The sequence below is a fragment of the Heterocephalus glaber genome, unplaced genomic scaffold (genome assembly GCF_053883595.1).
Source record: "Heterocephalus glaber isolate CG9 unplaced genomic scaffold, H.glaber_assembly_v1.0 deba00001662, whole genome shotgun sequence".
In the NCBI taxonomy this organism is placed as follows: domain Eukaryota; kingdom Metazoa; phylum Chordata; class Mammalia; order Rodentia; family Bathyergidae; genus Heterocephalus; species Heterocephalus glaber.
Genome location: NW_028258403.1, coordinates 2,001,977 through 2,011,147, shown reverse-complemented (window position 1 = coordinate 2,011,147; position 9,171 = coordinate 2,001,977).

The window sequence follows — 9,171 nt, the reverse complement described above, 5'->3', positions numbered from 1 at the left end:
CCTACTGTTGTTAGTTTGTTCTGTTCTTGTCTTTGTTCTTTCATTCTGTCTTTTCCTCTTGTCTTCAACAGTTTCCCAAAGTTTGCATGATCTTCTTGTGTTCTCTGGCCTCACTTCTAACCTTTTCCTATCCTTGTACCTATCCCTCCCTCCCCAACTCCTTCTAACTCCTCATCCCAAAGGGTACAGTTACTATATTGAAGTTTATTCACTATAAACATATTTTGGGCTGGTCCTTGATTTTGATTTTTCATACAATTAAAGGTGATAGATTAATAGCTACTGCAAACTGTCATTTTCAAAGCTGTGCTTGATGCTATTGTTGATGCTGATTGTATCACTTGGGTTAAGCTGTTGTGATTGATCTAATCAGTTGTCCTTCCTGGTATACTGAAAACAAGATTGCCTAAGAGTCATTAGAGACTCAAAACCTAAACACCAGCTATATCTGGAAGACATCTTTGAAAGCAATTATTCCATAAAGGTTCTAAATACAAGCAACAAAGATACTTTAATAAGCAATATTGAAGTATCAACCCAGGAATTAAACCAAAAATAGCACTACCAACAAAAATAAAAATGAGAAGACACCTAAGCAAGGCACAAACCCAGACTCTCACATCACCAAAGGCAAATTCTGGGGGAAATGAGGTGCAAAAATCTGATAATCAACCACCTAGACACCCTGAACTGATAGCACAGGAAGCAACAAAACAGATGAATAAGACTCTAGAAAAATTTAAAACAGAAATAATTTCCCAGATAACTATAGAGATGGTGAGCAAAAGGAAAGACATGAAAGACTCTAAAACAGAAGCAAATAAAAAAACAGATGTGCTCAGGACCATGATGGAAGCCATGAATGCCCAGCATAGGAAAGAGAGGGAAACCATGAATGCCCAACACTGGAAACAAATGGAATCCACGAAACAGATTCAAACAGATATCCAGGAGATTAAAAACTCTATTGAAAGTATTCTCAGTAGAATGAACCAGTGTGAAAAAAGAATATCAGATATAAAAGATAGAATTGCAGTTATTGACTACGAAAAGAGAGATATCTTAAAAATAGTAAGGGACCCTGAGAAATCGATCTAGCAGCTCCTAGGTGATGCAAAGAAGTATAACATAAGACTGATAGGAGTCCAAGAAAAAGCAGGAGAAAGTACAAATGACATAAAAATAACTGTTCACAGAATTAATGATAGAAAACTACCCAAACAGAGCAAGAAAATTTAACATATAGATAAGTGAGGCATATAGGACTCCAACTAGCCACAATCAAAAAAAATCTATGCCTAGACATATAATAATCAAGATCCCAGAAACCCAACAGAAGAACAAAGTGCTACAAGCAGTTAGAGAAAAGAAACAAATCACATAGAAAGGAAAGCCCATCAGTATCACAGCAGACATTTCAACACAACCCCTCAAGTCAAGGAGAGCCTGGAGTGAAGTATTTCAAGCCCTAAAAGAAAACAGTCTCCAACCTAGATTGATGTATCCTGCAAAACTATCTTTAAAAATTGATGGGGGAGGGCCGGGGATTTAGCTCAGTGGTGCCGCTGCCTGTTCTGCAAGCGCAAGGACCTGAGTTCAATCCCTGTTACCAAAACAACAACAACAACTAAAAATTGATGGGGGAATAAGATACTTCCATGACAAAGAACACCTGAAAAACTTCATGAATACCTAGCCAGCACTCCAAATAATTCTAAACAATATCCTACAAAAAGACAATGAAGGTCACAACTCCATGAGGCCCAACAGAGCAAACTCATCAGGCAAGGCAAGAAATTAAAGGGAGAGGGGGGAACATTAAAAAATAAAAGGGCCAACAACAGGAAAATCACATGACAAGGATAATTCAATACATATCAGTTATATCCATCAATGTTAATGGCCTGAATTCACCAATCAAAAGAAATAGACTGGCAGAATGGATTAAGAAGCAAAATCCAATAATGTGCTGTATACAAGAAACTCACTTAATTCAAAAAGAAATTCATAGACTGAAACTAAATGGATGGAAAACAGTTCTCCATGTGACAGGAACCTGGAAAAAAGTTGGAGTAGCTATCTTATTTGCAGACAAAGTAGATTTCAAACCAAAACTAATTAAGAGAGACAAAGAAGATCACTACATCCTTGTAAAGAGAACAATGGAAGAGGAAGAGATGACAATCATAAATATATATGCACCAAATACAAATGCCCCCAACTATACAAAACAAATATTAATGGACATAAAAGAACCAAATAAGCACTAATACTATTGTAGTGGGGGACCTCAATACCCCACTGTCACAAATAGATCATCTAGACAAAAAATTAACAACGAAATACTAAAACTGAACCAAGCTTTTGAACAAATGGACTTGATAGATGTCTATAGAGTGTCCCCCCTCACAAAACAAGAATATGCATTATTTTCAGCTGCACATGTGTCATTTTCCAAAGTAGATCACATGCTAGCTCATAGAACATATTTAAGTAAATGCAAAGGAATTGAAGTTATCCCCTGTATATTATTGGACCATAGTGGAATTAAACTGGAGATCAATAGCATAAGAAACCATAAGAAACCCACAAACATATGGAAATTGAATAGCACTCTCCTGAACAACTAATGGGTCACAGAGGAAATTAAAGAAGAAATTAGACAGTTTCTACAATTAAATGATAATGCCAATACAACATACAGGAATCTATGGGACACAATGAAAGCAGTTCAATGAGGGAAAATTCATAACAGTGAATACCCATACTAGGAAAACAGTGAGCTCAAATACACAACCTAATGCTGAACCTCAAGCTACTAGAAAAAGAAGAGCAAGACAAACTCAAAGCTTGTACAAGGAAGGAAACTATAAATATCTGAGCAGAAATCAATGCAATGGAGACTAAGAGAGCAATAAAAAAAATCAACGAATCAGGCCAGGGATTTAGCTCAGTGGTTCTGTTGCCTGCCTGGCAAGTGCAAGGTCCCAACTTCACACACAAAAAATCAATGAATCAGAGTTGGTTTTTCAAAAGAATAAATAAAATCAATAAAGCCTTAGCCAACCTTATCAAAAAAAGGAAAGAAAAGGCTCATATGCATGCAATTAGGAACAAAAAAGGTGAAGTCACAACAGATCCAGCAGAAATCCAGAGGATCATCAATACCTACTTCAAGAACCTGTACTCTAATAAAATGGAAAACACAGAAGAAATGGACATATTTATAGATACATATGAATTACCAAAGTTGAATGAAGAAGATATAAAAACTCTAAACACCCCAATTACAATCAGTGAAATTGAAAATGTAATTAAAATTTTACCAACAAAGAAGCCCAGGTCCTGATGGCTTCACTGCTGAATTCTACAAGACATTTAGAGAAGAACTATTGTCACTACTCTTTAAGCTCTAAAATGAAATTGAAAAGGAAGCAATACTCCCAAATTCAATCCTGGAAGCAAGTGGTACTTTGATTCCAAAAGCAGAGAAAGACCCAACCAAAAAAGAGAACTACAGGCCAATCTGCCTAATGAACATAGATGCAAAAATTCTCAACAAGATACCGGCAAACAGAATACAGAGGGTCATCAAGAAGATCATACACCCTCACCAAGTCGGATTTATCCCAGGTATGCAAGGATGGTTCAACATACATAAATCAATAAATATAATACACTAGGGCCAGGATTTAGCTCAGTGGTTTCGCCGCCTGCTACACAAGTGCAAGGACCCAAGTTTTATCGCAGTACCAAAAAAATCTATCTATCTATCTATCTATCTATCTATCTATCTATCTATCTATCTATCCATCTATCTACCTAATACACTATATTAACAGAGCTAAGGACAAAAACCATATGATCATCTCAGTAGATGCAGAAAAAGCATTAAACAAGATCCAGCACCCATTCATGATAAAAACCCTACAGAAAATTGGAATAGATGGTCTTTATCTCAACCTGATAAAGACTATCTATGAAAAAACAACAGCCAACATCATACTAAATGGTCAAAAACTCAAAACCTTCACGCTAAAATCAGGAACAAGACAAGGATGTCCACTATCACCACTCCTGTTATATATAGTTCTGGAAACATTAGACAGAGCCATTAGACAAGAGAAAGATATAAAAGGAAGAAACAGGAAAAGAAGAAGTTAAACTGTCATTATTTGCTGATGATATGATATGATACATAGAAGACCCAAAAAACTGCACCAAAAGACTTCTAGACTTAATTGCTAGATTCAGTAGAGTAGCTGGATACAAGGTCAAGACTCAAAAATCAATAGCCTTCTTGTATACAAATAACAGACTCACTGAGAGAGAAATTAGGGAAAGAATTCCTTTCACAACAGCATCCAAAAAAAGAAATATCTAGGAATCAATCTAATGAAGGAAGCAAAAGACCTCTACATTGAAAACTACAGCACTCTGAAAAAAGGTGATTGAAGAGGAAATAAGAAAATGGAAAGACATCCTTTGTTTCTGGGTAGGAAGAACCTATATAGTGAAAATGGCCATACTTCCAAAGCTGCTACATAGATTCAATGTAATCCAGACTGCAATCCCAACAGTATATTTCATAGAACTAGAGAAAACAATCCAAAAATACATTTGGAACCAGAAGAGACTTAGAATAGCAAAAGCAATTCTAGGTAACAGAGACATGAAAAGGGGTATCACAATCCCTAACTTGAAACTATACTACAAAGCCATTGTTGTAGGAAACAGGGAAAGGGGACATTACCAGAACCTCTGCAGTAAGTCCTAGTCTCCTGTGAGCCATGACAGCGCAAGGCAAATTAACTTATTATACAGAAAAGATAGAAAAAATGAGACTCTGAGAAGAAGCTGAGCTTTGGGCCTGATCAGTGCTGCTGTGGGTGGCAAAAACAAAAGCCCTTGAACCTGCCACATCTTTATTCAGTACGTTGGGAGAAACAAAATGCAACAAATGACTCTGGACAGAGAGTTTAGTACATCGTGAGAAACAATTGTAACAGATGACTCAGGGAGAAGCAGAAATCCTAGAACAATGAGGAACTATGCAGATGAAGATTTTGTGCCTTCCAGGATGTCTTCAGCTGGTGTAATCTTGTCCTGGAGCATTACAGCATCACTGGACCATTGAGGTCTTAGCTATGACTGGAGGCCAAAATGGAAATATGTATCAAAATGCCATAGCTGGCCTGTAGGCAGGAGAACTGGGCCTAATCAAATGATTTTTCCCCACAATTATGTGGAATTGCTCCTGACACTGTGATAAAAACAGCATGGTACTGGCAAAGAAACAGACTCGAGGATCAGTGGAACAGATTAGAAGATGCAGAAACAACCCCAGACATACCCAGCTACCTCATTGTTGACAAAGGAGCCAACCATCCTCACTGGAGGAAAGATAGCCTCTTTAATAAACGGTGTTTGAAAAACTGGATTTCAACCAGCCAAAGATTAAAACTAGACCCCTATATTTCACCATGCACTAAACTAAAATCAAAGTGAACTAAAGATCTAAATATTAAAAACAGAAACACTAAACTTGCTGGAAGATAGGTAGAACCTCTTGAAGAAACTGGCATAGGAAAAGACTTTATGAACAAAACTTCAGTAGCACAGGAACTAGCACAAAGAATCAACAACTGGGGTCTCATTAAAAAGCTTCTGGGTTGGCCAGGGATTTAGCTCAGTGGTTCCACCACCTGCCTTGCAAGTGCAAGGTCCTGAGTTCAATCCCCGGTACCAAAAATAAATTAAAAAATAAATAAATAAATAGATAAATAAATAAAATGAAGCTTCTGCACTGCAAGAGAAACCACCAACAGAGCTAAGAGACAACCTACAATGTGGGAAAAATTTTTTTACTAGCTTCTCAGAGAAAGGACTACTATCGAGAATGTACAAATGACATAAAAATATCAGACCCCCCAAATATAAAGACCCAATTAAAAAATGGGCATCTGAAATGAAATGTCATTTCTCAGACAAAGAAGTAAAAGCAGCAAATAAACGTACAAAAAAATGTTCAACATCACTGGTCATTCGAGAGATGCAGATAAAAACAACACTGAGATTCCACCTCACCTCAGAAAGAATGGCTGTGATCAAGAAATCAACTAATAACAAATGCTGGTGGTGTTATGGGGAGAAAGGAACCCTTCTCCATTTTTGGTGAGAGTACAGGCTAGTGCAACCACTGTGGAAATCAATATGGTGATACCTAAAAAAACTAGGATTAGAGGTCCCATTTGACCCAGCTATTCCTCTGCTGGGTATCTTCCCAAAAGAATTAAAAGAATCATAACAGTGATATATGCATACCCATGTTTATAGCGGCACAGTTTGTAATAGCTAAAGCTTGGAAACAGCCCAATTGCCCATCAACTGGAGACTGGATAAAGAAGATTTTTTTTTTTTTGAAATAGAGTACTACTCAGCCGTAAAGAATGAGAAACTAGAGACATTTATAGCTAAATGGATGCACATCGAGGTCATACTCTTGAGTGAAATAAATACAACAAACATGTGTAAATACCAAATAGTTTCTTTTTTTTTTTTTGGAATGCCAAATAGTTTCTCCGGTGTGAGAAACAAAAAGTGTAAATAAGAATCAAAATGTATAATTGATAATTGAAATAGGAAGGAAAGGTCTAAAGGGGTAGGGGAAATGGGAGGGGTAGGGGAAAGGAAAGAAGGGAAATGAAAAAATATGAGAAAAGGAAAAAATGGAAACAAAGTCTTTGTAAATAGAGAAGGGTGGAGGGGTTGAAGAGAGGGCAGGGGAATGGGGAAAAAATAAGAACCAAGATACATCATGTAAAGGTACAAATTCCCAATGATGAATGTAACTGTATTGTATACCTAACATGTACTAATAAACTTAATGGGAAAAAGAAGAATAAGATAGAGAAAGGAAAAAGGAAAGTACATGGGGAGAAAAAGTAAGAGCAAAAGATTAGTAGGAGAATAATTAAAGAGGGAAAGAGAAAGAATGAAAAAAGAGAAAAAAAGAAGAAGAGATAAAAAGCAAGAAAGCCTGGTGTGGTGGAATATGCCTATAATCCTAACACTTTGGAGACTGATACAGGATTGTTAGGAATTTGAGCCCAGCCTGGGCTACAGAGTAAGTAGCTGAACTGCCTTCTGAGACCCTGTCAAAAAAAAAAAAACACCAAGGAAAAAGGATAAAGGAAAATTTCTCAATTTTTGATAAACTGGTGAAGAAGCAACAGGACAAGAAATGATAAAAAGAAAAGAAAAGAAACCTCACATACTTACCAAAAAAAAAACAAAGGAAAATTCTCTGTGATTTTGAATGTGTAGTTTTCTTCAGTTGTCTATGATTTGGGGCAGTGTCCGAGTCAAGTCATGTTCTTTTTCACACTGGTAGATAAAGAAGGCAGTCAGACCTCATATTTGTGCTAGATGCTGTCAACAGCAGACTGTAGGAGTAGGGTGAGGGCACCATTGATATGACTTAGAAATCCTGAGCACCCCAGGCTTGGCTTCTGGCTTCAGGGGAAGATCCTATGTCCTTTAGCTCAAACCCCTCAGGGGTTCTCTTTTTAACCTGCTTCCTAACAGTGGCTGTTACCTGCAAGTGTCTCTCACCTGGTCACTCTGGGAACATAATGCTGAGAGACCTAAAGTGAAGCCATTCCATAGCTGCTCTGAGTTCCAGGTTCAAAATTCAACCCTTCCCTGAAATAGCATTTGACCACCATTTTTTGCATAGATATGGCAGGTGGTTGGGAGTGGACTAATTCACTAGTTGTTGCCTGTTGAAGAACTCATGTGGAAGCAGAATCCTGTATTCTTTCTGTGTACTACAGCACCTACTTGTCTGTTTCACCACTGCATTTCTCTCTGAGGCCCTCTGGAAACCCTACCTTTCACTTTATCTCTGTAGGTTCAGTCTCCCTTTCTCATGATCCACAAGCAGGGTGCTGGGGAGAAAAAGACTGTCTCTTTCATTCTCCACACTGTATCCTGTCTCTTCATTTCTCTGTAGCTTTTAATTTTTTTGTCCAATCCTTCCTAGTCCCTGGGGATTATTTCTCTCTCTCTTTTTCTTCCCCAAATTGTTACTTTTCAGTGTCTGCATTGCAACTCTCAGAGAGACTGAGTTGTATTTGCTTACCACTCCACCATTTTCTAAACTCTTCTCTATTTATTTAATTTTGAGACATGATCTCACTAAGATAAATTGTGTAGGCAGGGCTTGAACTTTCCATACTTCTACCTCAGCCTTCCAGAGTACCAGAATTATATGCATGTACCATCATAACCAGCACCAAATTCTTTTTTAAAAAGCAAATCAGATAGCTGAGGATTTAGTTTAGTGGTAGAGCACTTACCTAGTTACATTTCCTAAATTAAGTATCTGATAAATGATACTGCAGCTATGAATGTTTTGCACCTGTCAATATAGCCTGTATCAGAGCTCACTAGAGGAATAGATTTAATTAAAAATACACACACAGACACACACACGGGCTTACAATGGCTGCCTGCAGAATCAAGGGTAGAAGAATGCCAAATGGCCATCTGTGTGTTTGAGAATTGGAAGATCCAGATGAAAGTCAAAGACCTGGAGCTCACTGCAGAGGTGTGAGTCCATATCAGAAAACTGAAGGATCTGTGTTAGAAGGCTGAAGAGTCTTCACTGGAAGCCTGACGAAATTGGAGACAAATGTCTAAGGGTGATGGTGAATACCAGAGCTCCTCTGAAGAAGCAAAAAGGGAGACTTCCTTCTTTTTTCTCTTTTTATTCCATCCAGACTACAAACCTATGTGTTAGTGCCACCCAAATCCAGGGTGGATCTTCCCTTTTCAGTTTTTGATTTACAAGGAAATCATCTGGACATGCCTAGAACTGTGCTCCACTATCTTCTAAGTATTTTAATCCATTCAAGTTGACACCTTAATTAACTATCATATAGCCTTAAAGTGGAAAGAGAAAAAAAAAAAACAGTACTTGAAGGAGAAATTGACAATTAAAGTGAAAGTGGAAGGATTTCATATTTTTCTATCAGAAATAGATCTGTCAAAAATTTAGTAGTGTTTTTATAATAGAATTCTTTTTTGTCTTGTTTTGTTTTGGTACCAGGGATCAAACTCAGGACCTTGCGCTTGCAAGGGAGGCATGGTGCCACTGAGCTAAATTCC